Genomic DNA, 22,941 nt, shown 5'->3' on the forward strand with positions numbered 1-22,941 from the left:
AGCTTCTAGCAGTCGTATAAGGGACATGGTAGGCAACACGATTGAGGTTATGTATTGTGATTATAGATTGTTTGATAAACTGAAGAGTGGTTAGTGTTCATGCAGATTTAAATCTGTGTCATGCATGACGATGTCTTTTCAGAACTCTGTTTCTTTTACCGTACTCTCTGATATTTTTACTTTTTTGTTTGTAAATGGAAAAAGTGAATTTGGGTGTTTTCATCAAATGTTTGTCATAAATTTTCGAATTTAGGCATTTGGTTGAATAAGGCGTTACCTCGCAGGTGGCTCTGAGTTCTTTCCCGTGTCTGCTACACCGACCTGCCCGGTCTATATATTCGCGCTGTTCAGCCATTGCGCTGCGTTTGTGTACTCGTGCCTGCTAGTTGTTCGTGACTGGTTGCCACGCGGCTGCGCTCGCTAATGCTTGTGTTTCGCTCCCGCCCTGGATTTTGTACGTGCCTTCCGGAGCCTGATAAATCTGTTATCTTCTTATGTATATCTGTAACTGAATTTGATCCATTCTGCTGACTGTTGCTTATGGCCTATCTTAATCTGTTATAGATGTGACTTTTTTGACTTCTACCGCCACTAGTCTATTATGTGTGGCTCCGTCGTGGTATCTCGCCTAGAGGCGAGAGTGATTTGGCTACCATATTGGTGGCGCCGCGGCGTTAATTTATATATCTTGTGAATTTTTGCTGTTTTTTTCTTAAATTAAATATTAGTAATTGAAGTCTGGAAGTGCAAGTTACAGTGTCTTAATGCCATTCTGCATGGCTAATTTACCCTCACATCTATTGTTTGAATAATGTGATTACTTGTTTACCTGGCCTGGAAAATCGTATGAGCTGAAATCTTCTTTTAGCAGTTCTATCATTTAGATTCATTTAGACATGTTAGTAGTTTGCCTTTGAGATTGGCTGCTTCTAGTGTTAACGTCTGTTAATCATTGTACCTTTCCTGTATTTCCTCTTTAAGTAAATTTTAGGGAAGTTGAATTTGATTGCATGCAGAGTAGAACTTTCTTTAAATTGATCTAGTGTGAGTTGGTTCTATGCGATGGGAAATAAGCAACTATTTAGCCTCACTGTTTAGTTGTATTAATTTATTTCATTGTTCTGTCATATATTTATTTTTAAATTTTTTGAGGACTTTTATGACCTTTAATCATTAGTATAGGAAGAACATTTATTATCTGAACCCTTGTGATTAAGTACAGGCTGAGCATGACTGTGGTTTGCCTGTAAATTTTCTTTGTAACTTGAATTTCATATTGTTCATGAGATGCAATGTTACAGTGATGTTGGCATAAAGGGGGGCTGAGTACCCATTTTTACTTTCCCTGAGAGACGATATCATTTGTTGAAATCCTCACTGATTGCTATATGAAATTAATTACTTATTGTAGTTGTTACAACCAGTTAAATTGAGCGATTATTAATTGAGTTCTGAGCTTAACGAGTGTATGTCTATGAATGTTGCGGCCGCTGTATGTTTTGGTTTCGCCTTCCACTCCACAGCCACTTGCGCAGCACCTTGCGCTCTTTTAGTTCAGGAAGACGCATTAGTCATAGAACTGAAAATGTACATTATTATGAAAATAAAGCGATATTTGTATAATGAACTATCAACTAAAATGACTGAATATAAAAGAGCTCGTCTTACCAAAGGCATTACGCTGTTACAATTTAGTAACTGACACAATCAGTGTTTACAACATTTCGTCACAGAGATCGTCGTATACAGGATGAATTACCTAAAACTAATACCGCAAATTTTGCGGAAATGTAAAGTGATATTGATGTGCGGTTTTCGCAGAGTGGATTGGTAGTTAGGGGCTGGTGTTGCTAGCTAATAAACTGTCTACAATACTACTTAGAAAGTGTATTTTTTGTGCATACATACATTTTTTAATTAGAACAATATCTGTTGACATTTAGAAACTAAAATTAGGGTAAATCAGAATGTCATTTGTGTTTATTGCAGGATTCTAGTGCGAATAGCTTACGAGATATCTTATTTTGAGAATTTTCCACACCATTACTTGTTTGTGCCATTCAACGTGCCCAGTTGCTAGGTACGATGTCATGTTTGCTTAGAGTGTGCTTTTGTGTTTCTTGAGTGCACTGCGCCTTGTTAGTCAGTTAGTATGTGACATTTCAAGCCATGAGACGTTAGTGGACGATGGGATTTACGAATGCAGAAAAATACCAATCAAGCTCATGGGATATGGAGAGTGTATGAAGAATGTAGTTCGTTCTTACATGGTGTATGCGGCAAGACATCCCAATAGACGACAACCACCTCCGCAATTTTTATCGATCTCTTCAACCAGTTACGTGAGGTCGATGGTGTAACAGCTAGACAACGTAACAGAAGGAAACAAGTGACGCCAGAAGAAGGGCAAATTAACGTCCTTGCTGCTCTTGCAGTTCATGTATCTTGTTTAGTGACGAAGTCACGTTTATCAGTAATGGCCAAGTAAACCGCATAAACTTTCACTTTCTTGCCTGTCGACAATTCCTGCTGGATCCGTCTGGTGTAACCTCAGTGTCCATGGAGTGTAAACGTGTGGTGTGGCATAGTGAAATATCAGCTCTTAGGCAGGTTTCTCAGACACGGAACACCAGACTTGGACAAATATCGCAACCTTCTAAGAAACCATCTTCCACGGATGGTAGAAGACGATCCTAGAAGACGATCCTCTGCAGACTAGGAGAAACCTGTGGTACCGACATGATGGCTCTCCATCACATGGTGCACAAAGTGTTACAGCGTGTCTTCAATGAATGTTTGCAAATCGTTGTATTGAATGCAATGGACCTGTACCTTACCTGGCCTGTTCGCCGGATTCGACGCCTGTTGACTCTTTTCTGTGGGGTAAGCTGACAGATACTGTCTGCAAGGACATATCAGCTGCTTCCGATTACATACAAAGAAGTATTATTGCAGCATATTCTGACATCACCGCTGAAATGCTATCACCTGTGCGGTAGTGGTTCCTTACCAAACGGGGTAGCTTGTTTTGCCGCTAGCTGTGGTCATTTTTAACACAACCTGTGATGGTCAGTTGTCTAGTTAGTGGTCAGAACTACATAACTAGTCTACTGCACTTGTCGAGTGTCGTTGTGGGAACTTTTCAGTATACGATATTTCGTATACGACTCTCACTGGAATCCTACGACAAACATCACTCACATTCTGATTTACCCTATCTTTAGTCTCTTAATGTTAACTTGGATTTTTCCATTTACAAATTGTGTGTTTGCATAAAAAGCGCACTTTCTAAGAATTATTACGATCTGTTGATTGGTTAAGAATACGGGGCTCTGACTACCAAACCATTCTGCGCAAACCGCACATCAATAGCACTATCCACTTCTGCAATATTTGCGGTACCAGTTTTAGGTGATTCACTCTGCATATACTGCTGAGACATGGTACATGTGATTACTACGGCAGCCGATGCCCATTATAACGTACACGAGACGCAACAATAGGCCTATACACAATATTCACATTTGTGGCCGGTACTGCGGCAAAATGGGGACTGACAACCACTAAATTGTGACACGTTGCTTGAGGCGAAGACAGCTACGTGGCATTAACAGCTGGCTATGTAACTTGTGTGAAATCTAAATGTTCTAATACGAATTTAAGAAACAAGTTAGCTGACATTAATACTGCTCGTCTTAAGTTAAACCAACAAGACTTTAACGACAATAGCTAGCATGTGCAGACCGTATGTAAACCAAGCGATGTAGCCTAATTTCATCTCTTTACTTTATATGCTACCAACAACCAACTCTGGTAAAACCGATGCCAAAACTCTGCAGAATGGTTTAGTCATAAAGTTTCTGCTATTACAGCTTTTATAGCCTAAATCTTGGGCAACTTTTCTACTTTCGCCTTGAATGGTAATCGATTAGATCTTTGCGAGCACTAGTTACTGATAGTATACATTGGATACGTAAAGTGCGAGGCTCGTTCCGAGAGTAATGCCTCCAATTTTTATCAACGAAAACTACAGGAGACACATAAATCACAACAGCTCAGCTACGTAGAGCAATATTTCAGCTACAGATTATCATTTTTCCACGTAGTCACCACCATTCGTTATGCATTTTTGTCAACGGTGAACCAGAGCCGGTATGCTACGCTTGAAACAACCAAACCACATGAGTGTAACCACTTCCTTACATCTTTGACTACAGCATCAGAGTATTGAAAATGTTCGCCACGTAGTCCCTCTTTCAGAGGCCCAAAGAGATAGAAGCCCGAAGACGCTAAAACGTGACTGTACGGTGGATGTGGTAAGACAGTCCAGCTAGTTTTGCAATGAGTTACGTGGTCGCAAAACTGGTGTGGCGGCAGACATTATTACGTTGCAGGCGAAAGTTTCTCCAGGTTCCAAGACATCCAAAAGAACCACACCCTGACTGTCCAAGAAGATTGTTCACATCACTTGGCCTGCAGAGGGCTGTGTCTTGAATTTCTCCTTTGACAGAGAATTCATATGTCGCCGTTCCATGGACTGTGTTTCGGATTCCAACTCGGAATGGTGACACCAAATCTCACCTCTGGTTACAATGCTGTTCAAAAAATTATCACTCTCAGCTTCATATTTGTCCGGCAGGTCTCGACAAATTTCCATTCGATGAGTTTTTTGTTCTTCTGTAAGCAGCCGCGGGACCCATCTTGTGCACACTTTGCGATAACCAAGATAGTCCAACATTGTTTCCAAGCCATGACAGCCGCCATTCAGCTGTGCACAATTCACTGGCGATTATCCGCTGAAAAGCACGAATGAGTTGATCAAGACCCTCTTCATTGCGAGGAATGACAGCTGTGCAGGGTCGACACACCCTTTTCCCCACCTTGAAAGTGCCGCCCATCGCCTCACATTGCTCACGTCTATTGTATCTTCTCCATACACCTTTAGCAAGCGTCAATAGAATTCAATCGGCGCAATTTTTATCAGCAGTGAGGAATTCAGTCACACATCGCTGTTTTATATGCGCGTCCTTATCAGACTCCATTTTCAAACACTCCTCTGTTTTACCAACAATCGCAGAACAATGGAACCACCTGCAAATGAAAGAAGAAGATTTAACATCTGTTGCGAACATCTGGCGCGGACATCCAAAGTCACCACAGAAATAAAGGCATTACTTTCCGAACAACTCTAGTGTTATATGTTGTCCTAGAAAGTAGCTCAGTCATATTGTTTTCCTTATTATGTCATGTTACAACATAGATCTCAGGCAGATTTACGACTTTGACCTGACGCTGTTGTGACCTCCGTTATGATTCACAATGTTGCATATGAGTGAAGCTCCTTAAACCATGGTTTGTTATTGAGAAACGTAGCATAACGTGTGCTAAAACTGCCCTTCTTTCATTATGTGTATTGTCACACATTTCACATCCTTTTAACATTAACACATATGTAATGTGTTGTTATTACCATTACCGTCACAATGATATATCATTAGTTTCAACACAATTTTGACCTGTAATGTTGCATGTTTCAGATATTCCTCATAATATCGTTAACTGTGGAGACGTGTATTAAAATAGAATAAAAACAAAAATATTTTGAGTCAGTGGCTAATGTCACCAATCTATCGTAAAGTATCAGTACGATAAAGCATTACGTAATCTTACATCACTTGGTTTATATAATGTCAGTAGATTCCCGTCATGTTACTTATTATCGATAACGTCCTGTTGTTTTGCTATAGGACGAGCTGTACTGATGTCAGCTACTTAATTGTAACGACATTGACGTCTTGTTCCTTAAACTGATTTAAAAACATGTAGATTTTATGTAAGTTACGTATCCAGATGCTGAAGCCACCCAGTGGTCTTCACCCGTAGTAACGTGTCAAAACCTAGTAACTGTCAGTCTATATTTCGACACATTACCGGACACACTTGTATACACCAAGTAAATGCTTATTGTTGCGTTTCTTGTACAATGTGATAGGCATGAGGTGCCACACTTTTCTCATGAACTACGTCACAGCAACGCACACATGATGAACTCTGTCACGAAGCGATGTAAATGTTTATTGGGTCACCTACTAAGTTATAACGGCATAACGCTTTTGATAAGACGATGTCTTCTCCATTTAGTCATGTTTGTGGATAATTCCTTATGCAAATTTCGTTTTATATTTACTGCTTCTCCTCTATATTACTACAAACTGTCAGTTTTATAGCAGTCCCTCAGTTACACTGACCAAGAACGGTGAAAAGTTGTTTTCAGTTATGTCATGCACGGCTGTTATCATATTAAGGAAGCTTCAACGATGTGTGAAGCCGTAATGTCTTCAAAAATATTAAAAAATATTTTGTGGTATGTATTCTGCACTTAATTCGCATATGTACTCTTGAACCGTGCTACAATATTACGTGCAGTTCTGTAAGATGTTGTATGATGTTAATATGAGAAAAAAATCTGTTTTACGTCTTAGATGTAGAGTTGGCTAGATTATTAACTGAAACTATGCCTACCAGTTCCACTAAAGAAGATTCCTTTCTTGATCTTGACTTCATGAATCTGTAATCCCTAAAACAGACTAAAAAAATTATAACAGGTCGTGTGTCTCCATGCCGAGAATGTCAACAAACTGGATATAATTTTTGTCTGGTGGAAACTGCAACATACGGACAGACGCAGGCAATTTCACAGGTTTTCACACTCAGGTATCCCTGTCATCGTGACATGTTTAGTTTCGTTATCGAAATCCGGTCTTTCACACTCATATGATTGTCGGAATATTATAGCACTTTTGCAATCTCAATATGGAGAAGCAGAATCTGTACCCGAGAAAAACAATATAGGCATCATAGACAGTTTTAACGTTAATAGGTTTGGCTTTAGAATGAGAGTGATACCGCAGATCAATCTGTTACATCTGTACATGCACAGGGGTACTTTCAGCTAAAATGGCTGTGGTCCCCAACACCCTTCCACTCCTCTTCATCTCCTTGTCAGCCCCAAGTTCCCGTCGCCCCCCTTCTCTCACCTACACCACCGTGATCACCAAGCTCAGACCAGCAATTACAAAGGATGAGGTGTTGGCAGAACTGAACTCACATCCAGACCCGAAAATCCGCTCTGCCCCCAATATCCACAATGCCTCCAATACCAACTATCTCAGGCTGATCTTTTCAGAGTCTGTCCTCTCCATCAACCACCTCCTTACACAACATGCCCTGATTTTCCACTGGCACCACCCAGTTAAATCCTCCTAATCCCCTCCCGAATCCTCCACTGAAGCGCTACCTCATGTAAAATTATCACCTGACCCCTAACTGCAAAATCACTGCCCCCTGTCCGTATTGCAAGGCCTCGCATTTTCTCAAAAACTGCCCCAACCTCGCCTACCCTCCTTCCTGTAATGGCCCCCATCCCACCTACTCCCACAAGTGTAAAGCTAAACGCCTCCTGCCACCCCCAAGCTGTCTGTCCCATCGATCCCCCCGTCCACCACAACAATTCTCTCCTTTCGCCCCCCCCCCTACAGCTGAAGACGTCATCCCTCACCATAGTCCTCCAAAACATTCACCCTTTCCAATGCCCCCACCCAATCCAACAGATCTCCATCACCATCTGCTCTAATCCCACTCCACATTCATCTGTCTGACACCCTAGTTTAAGCATTTTCCCTCCCCTCTCTTCATCCCCCTCTCTTCCCATCATGGGATGGCATGAGGGTTGCATTCTATTCCAGAACATCTGCACCTTCTGCACCAACAAACACCTACTCATGATCACCCTCTGCCACCACTGGGTCGACACTTTACTTCTGAATGAAATCTTTCTCTATGCTCACCATAATATCCACACCTCTCCCTGTATCCTTCACTGAACTGGTGCTCCTGGTCCTCAGCCCATCAGCCACTTTAAGCACATCCCCATCTAGCCACAACCCCTCCTCAATCACCCCAACAAACACCTTATCCCCAGCGTCTTCATCCCCTTCCTCACCATTACCTGCAACACCATGTATGTCTGCCCGACTGCCCCTCTTCCTTTCATTTCCCACATTAACCGCACCTTCTCCATCTCTGTGATTGCTGCCGACTTCAACATCCATACCCACTCCCCAGCTGCCCTTCCACAGTACCATCAGTTCTTCCTCACAATCCAAGGTGACCCTGTTCCCTTTCTGGAACACACACATCCTGAAAGCAACTCCATACCTGATGTTGCCATTGCCTCTGCCAAACTCCTTGGACGTATTGCCATTGACATACTTGACCCCACAGGTAGCGACCATCTCCATGACTTTCTCACCATAATGTCTGCTCACCACTGGCTCCCCGCCCTGCAACCGCCGAATGTAGTCCATGACTACTGTTGTGCCAACTGGTATGCCTACTGGGAATCCATCGCCACCCAGGTTTAAAGCCACACTCTTATCACCATCCTGATGACATCATTCATGCCTTGTCATTTCTTCAGAAGGCCAACACTGACGCCATGGAGGCCTATGATCCTACTAAATCCATCCACCTGCAGTGTTCCACTCTCCCTCTGTGGCCTGTCCTCCGCAAATCCCACTGCCTCCATCACTCCTTCCTGCACACTCATGACAGCGAAACACTTAAATGCCGCTGGCAAATACAGTGACATGTACGGAAGCTTATTACAGGAAATAAATGCCAGGACTGGCGCCAGACCTGTACATGACTCAATGCCACCCTCCCTATTAACTCCTCCAAGTACTTGTCAGCCCTCCATTGCCTTACTGGTTCCCATTCCACACCCTATTACCCCTTTCTCCGTAACATCTGCCCTCTTCCTGACAACCTCAGTAAGGTCAACCACTTTGCTTCCCACCTTTCCAAGGTCTTCTCCATCCCGGATTTTCCCAAATTTAATTATTCTCTTTTCCCCAATGTCATAAATGTGCCGATACCTTGGTCGCTCCTCTTGTTCCCAATCTCCAGGACTTAGGACAGTTGCCCCCTCCATCAACACGCAAATCACTTTACTAGTCATCAAACTTATCCTCCAGTCAAATTGCAACACAGTCCCTGGTCACAACTGTGTCACCAACTGCAGCTTTAGAGAATGCCCCTTCTCCTTACAGAATGTCCTTGCCAATTTATACAACACCATCCTCTCTACCAGCCTCTACCACAGCTTCTGGAAGGCTTCATGCATCCTCTTATTCCTCAAACCCAACAAACCCCTTCTGTCACCTCTTCATATCATCCCATCTGCCGGTCGTGGTGGTCTCGCGGTTAAGGCGCTCAGTCCGGAACCGCGCGACTGCTACGGTCGCAGGTTCGAATCCTGCATCGGCCATGGATGTGTGTGGTGTCCTTAGGTTAGTTAGGTTTAAGTAGTTCGAAGTTCTAGGGGACTGATGACCACAGATGTTAGGTCCCATAGTGCTCAGAGCCATTTTTTTTTCATCCCATCTGCTTCACCTCCATCTCCAGTAAGGTCTTCGAATCCATGAAAAGCTAGGAGACTTAGTGGATTGCAGGTGGGTGGAGTGGTGTGGTGTCTTGGCGAATGATTGCGTTGCTGGAACTCGTTTCTGTGTGCCAAATTTGAAGGCCTGTTTATGTTTCAGCTAGATCTGTGGGATGTTTGTACGTAGGTATACTGTGATGTATGTGAGTTTTTATCAGTAAAGTATCAAACAGGCTGAAGTATGTAATACTGCTTTAATGTTGTGTTAAAAGGTTCAGCAACACTTGATTAATATACATAAACATAACTAATCGCAACTTTTTATTGATGTCTTCAAATTCCTGGCAACCCAGTCATAGTGTACACTACTGGCCATTAAAATTGCTACACCAGGAAGAAATGCAGATGATGAATGGGTATTCGTTGGACAAATATATTATACTAGAACTGACATGCGATTACATTTTGACGCCGTTTTGGTGCATAGATCCTGAGAAAACAGTACCCAGAACAACCACCTCTGGCCGTAATAACGGCCTTGATATGCCTGGGCATTGAATCACACAGAGCTTGGATGGCGTGTACAGGTACAGCTGCCCATGCAGCTTCAACACGATACCACAGTTCATCAAGAGTAGTGACTGGCGTATTGTGACGAGCCTGTTGCTTAGCCACCATTGACCAGACGTTTTCAATTGAGTGAAAGATCTGGAGAATGTGCTGGCCAGGGCCGCAGTCGAACATTTTCTGTATCCAGAAAGACACGTACATGATCAGCAACATGCGGTGGTGCATTATCCTGCTGAAATGTAGGGTTTCGCAGGGATCGAATGAAGGGTAGAGCTACGGCTCGTAACACATCTGAAATGTAACGTCCACTGTTCAAAGGGTCGTCAATGCAAGCAAGAGGTGACCGAGACGTGTAACCAATGGTAGCCCATACCATCACGCCGGGTGATAAGCCAGTATGGCGATGACGAATACACGCTTCAAATGTGCGTTGAATCCGATGTCGCCCAACACGGATGCGACCATCATGGTGCTGTAAACAGAACCCGGATTCACCAGAAAAAACGACGTTTTTCCGTTCATGCACTCAGGTTCGTCGTTGAGTACACCATCGCAGGGGATCCTGTCTGTGATACAGCGTCAAGGGTAACCGCAGCTATGGTCTCCGAGCTGTTAGTCTATGCTGCTGCAAACGCCGTCGAACTGTCCGTGCAGATGGTTGTTGTCTTCCAGACATCCCCATCTGTTGACTCATTGACTCAGGGATCGATACGTGGCTGCATGATCAGTTACAGCCATGCGGATAAGAAGCCTGTCATCTCGACTGCTAGTGATACGAGGCCGTTGGGATCCAGCACGGCGTTCCGTATTACCCTCCTGAACCCACAGATTCCATATTCTGCTAACAGTCTCAGGTCTCGACCAACGCGAGCAGTAATGTCGCGATTCGATAAACCGCAATCGCGATAGGCTACAAACAGAGCTTTATCAAAGTCGAAACGTGATGGTACGCATTTCTCCTCCTTACACGAGGCTTCACAACAACGTTTCACCAGGCAACGCCGGTGAACTGCTGTTTGTGTATGAGAAAGCGGTTGGAAACTTTCCTCATGTCAGCACGCTTTAGGTGTAGCCACGGGCGCCAACTTTGTGTGAATGCTCTGAAAAGCTAATCATTTGCATATCACAGCATCTTCTTCCTGTCGGTTAAATTTCGCGTCTGTAGCACGTCAGCTTCATCGTGTAGCCAGTAGTGTGTTAACATAAATTTGATGGTATTTTCAGCCAGCTCCGTCTTGTTGCTTGTCGGCTGTTGCGTACAAGGCACAACTCAGATATAGTGTGAAACTTCCTGACAGATTACGATTCTGTGTCGGGCCGGGATTCGAGCCCCGGACTTTCGTCTTTCATGGGCAAGTGCTCTGCTAACTTTTTTCTCATTTTGTTCGTTATTGTTCTGATGCGTAATCGTCACATTGCACTCCACGTTCATCTTTGAATACTTCACTCGCTTTCTTTTTTTTCTTTCTTTTTAAATTTCTTATTACAGAAGACACCCAGCCTTCTGACCGAATACAATGACCTATCGCGCCGGCACTAACTGGGCTACCCGATTACGACTCACGGCCCATCCTCACAGCTTTATTTCCACCAGTACCTCATCCCCTCTTCCAGCAGACCCTTAAGTTACAGAGAAGAACTTCTGTGAAATTTGGAAACGAGGAGATGAGGCACTGGCCAAACTAAAGCTGTGGAGACTGATATTTAGCCGTGGTGAGCACTTGTGTGCGAAACGCAAAAGACCTGGGTTCGAGTCCTGGTTTTTCACGAAGTTTGAACCCGCCAGAAAGTTTCATATCAGCACCTGCTCCGCTGCAAAGTGAAAATTTCGTATTTGTATAGTCTGTCTGCACGCGGACGAGAGCGCAGAAAAGTCTCCATTCTGTCTATCCTTATCCGTTAAAGGAGGATTTACGGACTGTTCTATAAGATTATGCAAACAATTTCACAATGCCGCCTTGAAATTAGAGCAAAAACAATGAGCAGACACCCCTGGGGTGATCTGTCTTTCATTAAATGCGTTAACATAACACGAAATACTAAGATCAGTTACGCAGGTAGCACACATGAACTGAATTTGACTTGATCACCACATGCTGCGCTGCACATCTTGACAGAATACAGCTTCTTATTGTACCTGTGCGGCAGTTGTAGGTCCCTTCCGTGAAAAGACATTTGCCTCATCAGAATCACTGCATGCTCGTCAGTTTACAAATATACTGTATGGGCGTACACACTTGGATGTTGTAGTCTAGTGGATATGGTTGCTGGCAGCCATTGACTGCCTCAATGCTCGGCCTCCCACTGGCGGCTACATCGTCTACTCGACTTGTTCTAATTTGCCTGAAGAAAATCAGTGTGCAATTAAGTGTGCTCGTAAAAACAGTTTGGTCTTCGGAAGTGAAGGACTCACAAAATACATACATGATAGGTTTCACCCATCACTGACGGTAATACTCAGGTTCTATCCACACGCACACGCACGCACACACACACACACACACACACACACACACACACACACACACACACACACACACACACACACAACACACACACAATATTGAGGGCTTTTTGCTGCATAATTAAATAAATTTTCGAATGTTGTTACCAAAGGCTGCAGAAAAAGGCCATAATGGTAATCAAGTGAATGATGACTAAAAATGAGGCATCAGTAGAAGTAACCAATGAACTTGCTGTTGAGTATATTTCAGAGAAAGGTAGGAAAGATGAGAGCTAGCAAGAGGAAAAAAAAATTCAGAGCATATTGGAATTCTGAAAGTTGGAAGTTCAGCGAAATAGAATCTGAAGAAAAGAACCACGCTTTCATAAACACACATCAAAAAAAGTTTTCCATCACCCCAGTTCCCAGAACTACTGAAGATAGACGTTGAGTGTGGATATTGTTTCACTGACATAGTCGCTTTGACTGTTCAGAGAAGTTACTAAACCCGCCAAAGATGTAAACGACCATGCATGAGCAGCTCCTATTAGACGGAGGAAGTCCGACAACCGATCAGTTCCTGTCATTTCACCAGGAAGGAGGTACACTGCTCGGATTGTCTACAGTTCAACCATGCCTGGTCGGTCAATACCACGGTTCGATCGTGTCCGCACTGTTACTTTGTGCCAGGCAGGGCTCTGAACAAGGGAAGTGTCATGGTGTCTTGGAGTGAACCAAAGCGATGTTGTTCGGAAATGGAGGAGATACAGAGAGACAGGATCTGTCGATGACATGCCTCACTCAGGCTGCCGTTGGCCTACTACTGCAATGGATGACTGCTATGGATTATGACTCGGAGGAACCCTGACGACAACGCCACCATGTTGAATAATCCTTTTCGTGCAGCAACAGGACGTCGTGTTACTACTCAAACTATGCTCAATAGGCTGCATGATGCACACCTTCCCTCCCGACGTCCATGGCGACGTCCAGACGTCCGTCTTTGCAACCACGACACCATGCGGCGCGGTAGAGATGGGCTCAACAATATACCGAATGGACCGCTCAGGATTGGCATCGCGTTTTCTTCACCGAAGATTGTCGCATATGCATTGACCAGACAATAGCCGGAGACGTGGTTGAAGGCAATCCCGTCAGGCTACACGCCTTAGACACAAGTGCAGCAAGGTGAAGGTTCTCTGCTGTTTTGGGGTGGCATTATGTGGGACCGACGTACGCCGCTGGTGGCCGTGGAAGGCGCCGTAACGGCTGTCCGATGCTTGAATGCCATCCTCCGACCGATAGTGCAACGGCATCGTCAGCGTATTGGCGAGGCATTCATCTTCATGGACTAAAATTCGCACCCCCATCGTGCACATCTTGTGAATGGCTTCCATCAGGATAACGACATTGCTCAACTAGAGTGGCCAGCGTGTTCTCCAGACAACCCTATTGAACATGCCTGGGATACATTGAAAAGGGCTGTTTATGGACGACGTGACCCACCAAATAGTTACGGATCTACGCGGAATCGCCGGTGAGGAGTGGGACAAACTGGACCAACAGTGCCTTGATGAACTTGTGGATTGTATGCCACGACGACTACAGGCATGTATCAGTGCAAGAGGACGTGCTGCAGGGTATTAAAGGTACCTGTGTGTGCAGGAATCTGGACCACCATCTCTGAAGGTCTCGCTACATGGTGGTAAAACATGCAATGTCTGGTTTTAATGGGCAGTAAAAAGGGCTGAAATGATGTTCATGTTGATCTCTATTCCAATTTTCTGTACAGGTTCCGGAACTCTCGGAGCCGAGGTGATGAGTGTAGTTTGATTGGTGTAGCTGGGCAGTGGATCCACCTTCTTCAGTGCGGATGCACAAATACGTCTGACCTGTGGGAATCCCAGAGAATGAATATAGAGTAAATGGACAGGGACTGAGGATAGGAGACACTGGATGGGAATGTGGATCGGCCATGAAGCGTGCAGAGATAGTCCGTGCAGTGGTGATACCGCTGTGTCCAGTCGTTAACACATCTGCCTCGTAAGTAAACAACCCTGGATTTGAATCCCGGTCCACTATACATTTTCACTCGTTACCGCTGATCCCACATAATGTCCCAATGCATCTGACAGCAGTGATCCTGCACCTTTACTTTCTTTTCTTCCCCTCTCCACCTTCAGCTTACATATAATTTAAATCAAGATGTTAAAAGTCCAACGAAGAAGAGCAAGACGAAAATGAGAGAAAATGAAAATTCATAAGTGGAAGAAGTTCAAAGAAAGTGTAGCGGGAGATGTTAAAAGTCCATCAAACAGGAGAAAAAAGAGCAAGAAAAAGATAGGTGCGCTGATTGAAAATAGTGAAATATCTCAAGTTTTGAGATCTCCAAATAAGTAGTTCTGTAGGGTGCATAATAATTATGTTTCATAATTAAGTATCGTTTACGGTTGTTCAAAGCTGAAAAATAAGTAAAGACTTATTATTGGTTAAATGAACATTTTAGAGATTTTGACACGCTAAGCCACAATATTCGGAAGCGGCAGCAGTCGAACAAGGAAAGCCGGTACGTGTGTCGACATTGGTCACGTTTCTGCCCAACATGAGTAGACCGATGACAAGCGGAGTCTGCGCAGCAGCAGTCAGCATTTCGATAGATCAGTGACCGAGCAGATTGGTAAATTTTCCATGGAGAACGACGAGCAGAACAGTTCGCACAGCGGACAAAGCTCCAGGAACTGTCAGAATACTGAACTCACGTGTGTGACATATCCGGCGATGCGGAGGAGGACGAAAGAGCAATGCCCGACCGCGCCACCATAGAGGTAAAACAATGGAAAGCCGGCACGTGTGTCGTTAGTGGTCGTATTTCTGCTCAGTGTGAGAACCACACATCAGCGACTGAAGAGTCAGTAGCCGCCACAGAAACTTCGCGACAGTGGCAGAAACACCGAATAAATATCTCTGACAAGCGGGCGTGAGGTGTTCCTTTGAGGACGTTCTTCGAGGGGACAAAGTAGACATGACGAAACGTCGCCTGGGCGGACGTCATGCTTCGCTACAACGACTTAGCTGCTACGCTGCTCGACAGAAGAAGATGTCGGTACCGCGCCACTGGGTCAACGCAGAAGATGCCATCCCAGATGTTACCAGAAAGAAGTTCGGGTGGTACTTACCCAGGTGGCTGACGAGGACCAAGGGACTTCGGCCTCATCAAATGGATCACCTGTGAACCTAGAGGTCGATGAACTCCTCCAGAAGACGCCGAAGCTGAGGATCGTTGGTTCGAGTCCGGGACGGAGCACTCCGCGCCACCCCGTAGTCGCTTGTTAATAACGCTATGTCGTGATTTTACAAGGAGAAGATAGCGCCGCCGCCGCAGTGGGTCACAGTCACGATATTGAGGGAAGAATACGACGCCTAGCGCGCCGCTGCATCACGAGACGGCGCTCCAACGGCGGTCACTGCAATGATCTGCACGCTACGACTCCGCCACGCCGCAGCCACGAGGAATTGAGCGAGGTGAAACGCATTGCATTAGTCTGTTTGTTCAAAGGTTCTTATGTATCAGTAAATGGCTTAGTGGAGCCTTAAGTGTTTCACTCACACCTCGCCCACTAAGCCAAGGTTCAAATGGTTCAAAAGGCTCCCAGTACTATGGGACTTAACTTATAAGGTCATCAGTCCCCTAGAACATAAATCTCCTTATCCCAACAAACCTAAGGACATCACACACATCCATGCCCGAGGCAGGATTCGAACCTGCGACCTTAGCGGTCGCGAGGTTCCAGATTGTAGCGCCTAGAACCGCTCCTCCACCCTGGCCGGCACTAAGCTAAGGAAAGAGCCCACACCACTGCCCACAAAGCGTCGCTTTCTCTCCCGCCATCCTTGACAAAATAAAGACCTTTGGTCCACTCTGTCACTGACGCTGAATATTTAGTGTCAGTAAACCACGATTCGCTTCACTTCAGTCAAGAATTTAGCGTAGGTAAAACGCAAAGCAAACCAGAAAAAATATAAAGCGTCATCCCGGAGGAGAAGCGCTCAGATGCTGGAGAGAATGGAACTTAGCAGCTGGTGGCCAGGAAGCAACAATAACTTCCAATGGGAAGGCACCAGGTGTAACACAGGAGAAATCACTAAATTAAAAAAATAAAACATGATAGCAACAACAAAAAGGCTTCACTGCCTAAGAACCTAAGCCCACCAACATTTACAGATATGCAGTCGTCAATAAGGCCTAAACAGCGTAGGAAAAAGAAGGAGATAGACATGGCTAGCGAGAAAACTAATGGTGATATTTCAGTACAACCTGTAGATACTTCTGTAGAACCAGTAGTTGTTTCTGTAGAAAAGAAGGATGGGAACAAACTAATGTCGGTACAGCAGAATCGACAGGAAATGCTGTACTAGAGACGGTATGGGATATTGGCGACGTAGGTCAACGAGTAACAAGTGAAGAATCACTGGTATTCAAAGAAAGTAAGACACAGGTAAAAGTTGATAACATACAAGAGAAACTTGTGAATAAACATATTACATACAACACGTCTCTTGCCAACAGGAGACTCAAAAAGAAGACGAAATAGGCAAAAGCCTCAACTGACTTGTGGTCCTTGTGCAAGGATAGACTCCTTCACTGCAGTTGTCCAGCAAATGCTGTTTTTGTGTACAGAAAACCGCAGAATGCTGCACCTGCTGACAAGGTGGTTTTCATCGAAACTTCTTTGGGAAAGAAGATAAGTGCTTATCAAACACAATGTCGTTTTTTTTTAATAAAAAGAGAAGGAATGGCATAGCACTTGCATGGAAACCGTGAGACCATGGTACCGAATCCCGCTAGAACCACAGAATTCTTCAATCTACCTTTAATCTAGTCTTTATTTCTCAGTGACATGGTCAGTCACCAGGAACTATAAGTGCTTCGGAAGGCCTGCCTTCCTCGGTTGGATAACTGTATTAGGGACACGCAAGTGGCTGATGCTGTGTCCAATTTAAAGACTTGCACCCATTCATTAAGCTAATCAAAATTATCGTTACACAAGTAGCAGACCTTTCTGATCACACAATGACAGCTTTCACGTCCGGTGGTTTTAGGTGCTAATGAATTTTCCGGCTTGTATGGTTGTGGTCGATGAACCATTTTTGTCCCTGACGTTTCGTCTACATGTGCGTTGGACGTCTTAAGAGATGCTCGTTGTTGCGCTGAATCTTGCTGACTGATGAGTAGGACGTGGGAGAGCGACGTAAATAAGGAGGGACGTGGCAGAAATATATCAACGATGACTGCTGTATAATGGACCCATCGAAATATGTTAACAAGGGGACAATTTTAACAGATTTCAAGAAACCATAAAACTTAATGGTACATGGACATCACCTGTACAGAATCAGATGGTAAGTTTTAACTTTGACTTAGGTCATTTCGATTGTTTTATCTCTGACGAGGATTATATCTGCCAACTTCTGAAGCGCCCATTTTTCAGAGTATTTACATCACCCTACGACGCCTGATTCGTCAGTTCGTAACATTCAGCAGAACGAGGAATACATCTGATGTCAAACGCTGCTCTGGACAAAACGTCAAAAATAAAAAAGTTTCGTGGAGCACAATCATACAATCGAAAGAATCACCGGCAGCAATGTTTCATGGCACTTATTTTAAGGACGAAAATTAACTTCTGAAAATGAGTTCTCCGGTATGTAATTTATCAGCAATTGTATATGATTGAGCCAAAGTTTAATTATGCTCTAAGAAATGTTCTTACACATGCGGATGGGTACGGAAATTTTCTTCACAGTGCACGAATCCTTTACGATGCAGGAAATTGGCTGCCAAATGAAGCTCAAGATGCTTATAGTGTTGACGTTGTGCTATACCCTGATTACTGAACTGTGGATTACAAATGCAAACTGCGAAATTGTCAGCGCGCACAGTTAGCGTATACAGAAGGTCGTTGAGGGCATCAGTTGACTGTAATTTGCTGCCGAAATAATGGCCTACCGGGGCAGGTTGCGTCTTTAGCGGAGGGTGTGTGCGGCTAATTACCATGAGCGGGGTAACGCGGTTAACGACGCCGTAACGACGGGGAACACAGCCTGCTGGGACCGGGGACCTGTAATTGGGCCGTTAAGAACGCATCGAGTCGCAGCTGGGGCGCGGCCGGAATGGCTCGGCACGGCTGCAGATCGAGCGCCGCAGCGGACCAGGTAGCTGGGTTCTGGTACGGCACCTGGGGAGTAGGCAACCCGGCAGCCGCCGTGTCCTAATACCGCGGCGGGCGGCTCGAGTCGCTTGCTAATGGAATTCCGCCGGAGCCTGCTCATTCAGCCGCGCTACGGCGCTAATGAGCGAAAAGTACTCGCCGCGGGCTCCCCCTGCACGATGCCCGCCCAGGAACAGAAGTGGAATACAGTTGGCAAATAATTCGCTTCCGCGCGATGGCTTCAGAAGCCGTACTGTACTAATGACTTTAGTCTTACAGGTGAAGCAACGCTCCCACACCATCTCCAGTCCCTGAAATGTCTGAATTGTACGAATGGTAAGTAATGGATCAAATTCTTTTTCTGAAAGCAGGTTGCGTTTCTCAGGATTCCAATGCATCATGTTATTCCTTACTCTTCCCGCTACAGGAATATAATGTTCAACATAATCTCAGTTGAATGCGATTTTCTTACTTTACTGGGAGGGCCTGTATGGCTGCGTGGTCGACGAGGGAGCAAACGTGTTGCTTCATCAGTAACCACCACATACTCCAACGTATTCCTCCCAGCGGAGTGCATCGTTCATTGGGTTAAAAAGATGGTAGTAAGAAGGTACAAGATCCCGGTTTAGGGTGGATGAGGACGAACAGTTCTGTCAGCTCATCTCGGGCGCGCAGTCTTGTGTAAGGCCTTTCGTTGTCATAGAGAATGAGGAGTTCGTTCGCATTTTTGTGGCGACGAACACGCTGAAGTAGTTTCTTCGGTGTCCTGACAGAAGCACAGTTCACTTCCGGGTTGATTGTTGTACCATGAGGAGGACATCAAACCTAATAATCCCTTTCGTCCCAGAAAACTGTCGCCATGTCTTTATCTGGTGAGGGTGCGGCCTTGAACATTTCCGTCGGAGGGGAGGTGGTGTGACTTCACTGCATGGACTGCCGTTCGGTTTCCGGTTCAAAACGTGAACCCATGTTTCGTAGCCTCTGACGATGTTCGACAAACTGTCACGATCAGCCTCGCAACGCGAAAACAACTCTGCACATATGGTTCTCCGTTGCTCGTTATGGGTTTCTGTTAGGCGCGGGGAACACAGCCGGCACACCTTTGAGTAAACCAGTTGGTGGACGAGTGTGTCAGCACTACCAACAGAGATATTAAGTTGTACAGCGACGTGTCTGATTGGAATACATCGATCACTTCGAGTGTCCACAGTTGGCAACACTGCAAGCGTCACAGCTGTGGCCGGCCAGCTGGTGCGTGGGAGATCGGACAGGTTTGCGCTGCCTGTTTGCGGGGATGAAAGACGCGCCCACTTGCGTGTGTGTGTGTGTGTGTGTGTGTGTGTGTGTGTGTGTGTGTGTGTGTGCGTGTGTGTATTTAGAGCTTACGGGCAAAACGTCGAGGTTATCAGCCACCTTACACACATTAAAAGAAACGAATGTGCATAAAAATACGAAAATGTTATTAGACAGTAACGAGGAAACCGATAAAATGGCACTCATGCACTCACACCCACATCACTTGCATTGTCCCACAATCACTATCGCATACGTACTAAGTCTACATGTAACACTATTGATGCATTGGTTCCAAATATGACATTAATGTGCAAAACGTGTTACCCTCTTGGAGAAATTTTGAATAGTTTGACCGTGTGTTAACCTAATAGACAAAAGGGATCAAACATAGATTTCGTGACTACGGCGATTAGTAGAGAAACTGAAAGACTAATTTTGGATGCGAAAAAAAGTAACTAAGTTCCCGATAGTGAAATAATAAACGGCAGGCAGCCGAATTTTGCCTAATAATGTGGAAACATTAAGTTCAAAGAATTTAACTACAATTTTACGAAAGGAACTTTCGTTATCTTTGTGTCTTAGTAAAGTGCAATGTACACACATAATTACCAGAAGAATTGCATAGTGGATAACAGCAGTTATCATTTGCATAGATAGGCAATCATCGACATATAAATAAAACTTTTACTCCTGTTAACTATAATTACTATCTTAACTTATTAACCAATTCAGTACCAAGATATTATCAAAGACATCACAAAACCAAAATTGGGCATGAACATAGTCCTAATTTAGCTAATACCGAAATAATCCTACTGCAATTAAATAACATCATACTAACACATTTCATGTTCACTCTAATGTGAAAATCTTTCAAATTTCATTCGCAAGAACTATATTTAAATAAACTATCCAATACTAGGAAACATTAAAGGTGGTACCCATAAACTGTTACCTTCCATATAAGCAGACTGTGCACACATTTGAAAAACAATTTGCATAACACTAATACTGATTCCCAGTCCCACTTGAGATTATTTATCTTTCAATGCTTTATAGCAATGTACACTAACAATATTCTTAATTAATTTCAGGAATAAGTTCAAGGTAATCGTTAAGGTAAAGTTAAGTTTCAAGTAGGTTCGAAATTATGCGCCTCTTTCATTACTTGTGAAGCAAGTGATTTTAACTAACACTATTTATGTGCTTTAACACCAAAATCTTGGCACATTCAAAATAGAAACAATTTGAGGCAAAATAAAGTTTTTTATAAGTTCAAAATTATTGCCTGTCTCTTTACCTGAGAAAAAGTAATTCACCAAGTAAAGTTTTTATGCTTTAACACTGAAACTTAGGCACATTCAAATAGATGCAAGTCAGTGGTTTTTCATAAACAGGATACTTGGTCTTTAGCAAGTTTAAGATAGAACCCTGCTTGGTTTCATGAACTGGAAAGTTTCATAGTAAAAACACGAATTTTCATCTTTGAAATTATTATTGAAAAACACCCACACACAAGCATACTGATTGACAAAGTTGGCAATACAGTGGCGTAATAGTGGTGGTAGGCACGTAGTGGCTATCTGGCCTCACCTATGGCGGGTTAATGCTCTATTCAATTCTTCGTGGCGACGTATTAATCATTTTCTGAGCCATTCCAAAATGCGGGAACACCATTTTACAGCCGAAACCACATCCAAGGACATTCCATCACAAATTGGTTTCTGAATGCCTAACTTGGCACCTGCGGTGTTGACTGTACAACTGCTGGCAACTGACTGCCTAACGTACTCTCTCCCTTGCCGCCCAGATTGACCGCCAATCCCAATTCCAACTTTTCCCGCGCGCCAACCAACTTAAGTAGCGAAGGGGCTTTCCTACATCTTTTCCTTCCTTACAATACAATTTCCTTAAGTATGAGCCAGTTTTCTACGTACAATTTCTTTTGCATAAACAGACATATTTGATAAAGTTTCATTACTTAAACACACTGTTAAGTATATAAGCACACACTTCCCTCTGGCAATTCAAAGACATTAATCAGTAAAGACCAAACATTTCATAGTCACATACATAAAATTACATAGTATAAATTACTTATAATCGATCTTGCTGTGACAAACAGAAAATAGGTACAAGGTGCTATATATATGCTTTTAAATGAGAAATAATAAGGCAGAGGGGCTGAAAGAATGGCAAAGGGAAATTTGATTGGCTGTCCACATACCAAAGAACATGGATGAGACAGTCATCCCGTTAACACGTTACAAAGTCTATCAAAGATTCTCGGAAACGTGGTGGACAAACGACAAAACCTGAACTCTCAGCACTTCACCAAGTCTTTAAAATGTAGAGTGGTGTCCCTTAAGCGGAAGTCAGGTAAATTAAAAATACGACGAGAACGATTAAGATGAACATACACTCAGTTTTCTACAGACAACTGGAAAACTGCCTTTGCAGCCCAGTCCTCCAGCCTCCGCTCTGTTAAGCTGCAACTAACGTGTAGCTGCTGAAACACTTAACACTGAGGGACAGACCACAGCACTGTTCAGGACGCTGTACCGTAGATGTAATACTGTTCATGACTATGGCAGTGAGGGTAACACTTAAAACAGTGCCCTGAGGATCATCATTCCCCTTCTCAAAACAATGCGACAGCACATCACCAACTCGGGACCTAAGAAAGCGCATATACAGGAAAGACCTTATGAAGATGAGAAGGCAGCCACGAAAGCCCCATTGATGGAATTGCATGAAAATACTGTATTTCCTTATATCAAATAATATACCGAAACAGCGTTGTTTACGTAGGGAAGCCTGCTGAATATCATGCCGAAAAGCCTCTAGTATGGTCAGATTATCAACAGTGGGCGGAACTCTCCTAAATTCACGCTGAGAGCGACTGAGAAGCTGACTAGCAAAGAGACCAGCTGACGGTTAACCATTTGCTCTCTCTCGATCTTTCCCGCACAGCTCGTTAA

The sequence above is a fragment of the Schistocerca gregaria genome, chromosome 2 (assembly GCF_023897955.1).
Source record: "Schistocerca gregaria isolate iqSchGreg1 chromosome 2, iqSchGreg1.2, whole genome shotgun sequence".
NCBI lineage: Eukaryota > Metazoa > Arthropoda > Insecta > Orthoptera > Acrididae > Schistocerca > Schistocerca gregaria.